Below are 3,651 nucleotides of genomic sequence, written 5' to 3' on the forward strand. Positions count from 1 at the left end.
AAAAACTACAAGATCCTTTTTATCTGAAACGTGTTTAGTCTGACTGACTTACATTGTGTTACGCTTACATTGTAGACAATACTGCCCCCAATTCTTTTTATAAAGAATTACAATGCATGAATTTCATTAAGAAAATATATATATATATATATAAATATAAAAGTTACTGAGGAAAGCTGTTTATTATTTCATACACATTTGAACCAGTCACATGTAAACTTTGTAGAATAAACAAAGAGGTTAAAGATTCAGAGAACTTTCCTCACCAACAACCACAGTTTTATTGCATAGAATGGAAAACATTACAGCCGTTTGTTAACATTTCCAGTATATTTTCAATTAAAACAGTACACTAACAAATGACAGTTTATCAGTATTAATGTCTGCAGTGATGTACTTTCAAAGAAAAACCTGACCACTCGTCTGCGGATGAATTTTATGTAATTAACAGATGAAAGTTGTTGAGAGTAATTGTTCTTTATCTGACAATCTAAAGTAAGAAATCTAATACTTCGATTAAAAGTTACAGATACCTACTGAAGCTGTTGTATCTTGTTTTAGTAATCGCTGGGGTTGTTTTAATTCCTTTTTTTTTTTTTTGGAAGAACTTTGATACCACCCATTTTACGAGTAACCCCAGAGTGCACTCTGGACGATGGGGTGGGGCGACACTTTTGGGTGGAGCGACACGTGTCGCCCTGCCCCTATTTTCCTGTTCCCGCCTTTGCCATTTTCCTCCGACCCCCTAGGGGGCAGTTTGCGATAAAAGGCAACGGTGGCAGCATTAACGAACGAACGACACTCCACGTTGATTGCGATTCCAAATGGTGAGTAAAAATGGTTGTGTAGTTTTATATAAACATATTTAAAAATGTACCATGATGTTCGTGAATCAAATCTGGAATAGTTTCTTTCTGAAAGAATGTCATGAATAAAGAATCTTGAAGAACTTGCTCTAATAAAATAGCAATATGTTTAGTTTTTTTAAAGCTATGTTTATTTATGTTAATTATGTTTATTTTAAATCGAGAGCAATAAATTACTTTATTGTTAAACTTTGAATGAATAATAATTTCTCCTTTTTTTATGAATAATTGTTGATTGTGTAGTGGGTCTGAGCGTACAGCACGAGCAAGCACCTGCAGCTCGGTAGCACAGAGGTTTGGAGCTGAATCCTGCATTAGAGAGAGCCCTGCATTGAAAGTGGAGATGTTTTGTCATACAGCAAAAAGACAAGATCCCACATCGACAACTTCCGCTTCTTCAAACAGAGGTTAGACTTCTTGACAAAAACAGAGTATCTGTTTGGCACAATCCTCTCCATGTAGAGTAATCTGTTCTATCTGGTAATATCTTTATTGCTTTATAAGGATCTCTTCCAAACACGGAGACCAAAAACCAAATGGATAATAGGAACAAGCCAGCAGTTACACCTGAATCTGAACTTAAGTGTGGAAATGTCAAGAGTTCTACAGGTAACCGACTTGTAAACTTGTACTTCTTAGCGTTGCAGTGGTATGAGATTTTCACAGTACAAAAGCAGTTTCAGAAATTATCGTGGTTTAATGGTATATGGTCCTGCTCAATCAAATGTTAGTCATTTTTAAATATATTATATTTTTAAAAATATTTTGCCATTGCATCATTTTTTTACTCCTACTCCAATAACAATAAATAGTATTACTTAATTATTTCTATCAGTCCTTTTACTTTAGTACAGCTTTTGGATATTCTGCCCACCTCTGCTGTCACACCACATAGCCTTGATTTTCAAAACTGCATTTACTGTTTGAATTGTGTGATAAAAATACCTTAATTTGAGACTTTTTGCTTTATTTTTGACTAGATGCAAAGCTCATCACAGTTTACACAGTTTACACTATTTATTGCATCCTTTCCATCCACAGTTTAAACTGTGGATGGAAAGGATGCAATAAATGGTGTTTAGTTGGGCAACTACTGAAAATAGCATAGGCTAAAAAATTGATCTCGGGATTTAAGATTTGATATAGAGCAATAGTACATTACAGTACCGTAAATAATCAAATGTGTGAGATATAACTCTTTTAAGCATGAAACTGTCATACTGCTGCAACCCTAATATAATATACTGTATAAAAGTTAGTATGCACAGTGATCTTAAAACATTAGTCACATTAAAGTGCAGTAGAAAAGACTGAACTTTAAACATGTTGATACATACTGATGGTAGGTTAAATTTTAATTGTTGTTGTAGTTAATTATTGTAAGTTATACCCTACTCATTTTCTTGCACTTTGTGAATTGTAACAGTACACTCTGTACATGGCTTTGGGGCTCCGATTTGATTTTACAGAGTTATGTCATTACCTCATTACATATTTCACGTTAAATAAACAGACATGCATAATTGTTTATTATTATTATTTAAAAAAATTCAGGATGACATGCCCCTGATCAGGAGGTGGTGGTGTGCTCTCATACTGGACAACTTCACTCTGCAAATGCATGTAGCTGTTTGCATGTTCCTATATTAAACATTAGTTTATGTACTACATCTACCAATATACATGCCTACCTCTTGTCATTTGTTTTTCTTAGCACTCAACCTTACAAAAGGCAATGTCTTCGGGGAGATTCAGACAGAGAGATTCAGGTCATTTATTGTGCACATACATTCATTAAGCAATTTCTTTGAATAGTGTTCTGGTAAAACTTCCATTTGTTGGTGAAACAATGGAGTTATTTGTCATTGTTCAAGACCGGCATGTTAAGGGAGGGCTTTAGTGAAGCGCTGCAGAGCTTCTGTCCTAACGGTGGAAACACAGTGTGATTTTGTGCTCGGTGATACAGGTCCAAGGCTATTAACACCGCCCGACCCTTGAAAGCCCTGGCCCACACTGGCCCGACAGTGGGGAAAGCGGCTAATGTGTGTTGGAGCGATATTATTTTAATATTATCGTTATAAGAGAATATTTATCTCTTTATTTATAATTTTATTCAGAGCATGCAGTTATGACAACAATATATCAGGTTTGTCTGAACCAAGGTTTATATTTTTTTCAACAACATTTATATACAAGTATAAATAACAATGTTTTTTGTTTCAACAGCTTCCTGCATATTTGACGCTTTCACTGGTATGCAGATGGTTTAGGGATGTGGTCACAAATGAAATTTTCCAGAAAGCAGCACACTTTGCCTGGCTAGACTGTAAGATGTTTTTTTCTGTTCAATGTACATTTCTTGGATTGAAATTTGTGGTATGTGACATTTAAACTTGAATCTCCACACTTATATCTTTTCTGTATTTTGTCTTTACATTTTAAGGTGTGGTCAACTGGAAAAAAAATTCTCCGGACTACTGTGATGAGTTTCGCCGGATCTACAGTTTCAGGGAATGCTTGGAGCTTTTTTTAAGTCCTATCCACCAGGGTACAGGGGAAGAGGAAGACGAGGGGAACTGCTGGGCTTTTACTCCGAAGATCTTTGTACAGGATTTTGCTCGCAGGACTGTTTTTTTTTTTTGCTGCTGAAAATGAATTTCTGTAAAACTCAAAACTTGTAGATTGGAATTGGCTTTATGCACAGCTGCACTACTTCCTGAACTTCAGCCAGCTCCTTGTTTCCTGTCTGCCATTATTGGCCAAATTGATTAATTCAGGCGTGTCT

At 35.5% G+C, this 3,651-nt stretch overlaps 1 long non-coding RNA gene across 1 annotated transcript; it reads left to right on the forward strand.

Moving 5' to 3' along the window:
* The first annotated feature begins 634 nt into the window (after window positions 1–634).
* On the forward strand, window positions 635–3,194 carry LOC148978801 (uncharacterized). Its single transcript, XR_016168427.1, has 6 exons — window positions 635–827; window positions 1,110–1,273; window positions 1,371–1,475; window positions 2,581–2,635; window positions 2,984–3,012; window positions 3,093–3,194. It is a non-coding gene; the product is annotated as an uncharacterized LOC148978801 (long non-coding RNA).
* The last annotated feature ends 457 nt before the right edge of the window (window positions 3,195–3,651 follow it).

This window comes from Pimephales promelas, chromosome 5, assembly GCF_988280905.1.
Source record: "Pimephales promelas chromosome 5, fPimPro1.hap1.1, whole genome shotgun sequence".
Lineage (NCBI taxonomy): Eukaryota > Metazoa > Chordata > Actinopteri > Cypriniformes > Leuciscidae > Pimephales > Pimephales promelas.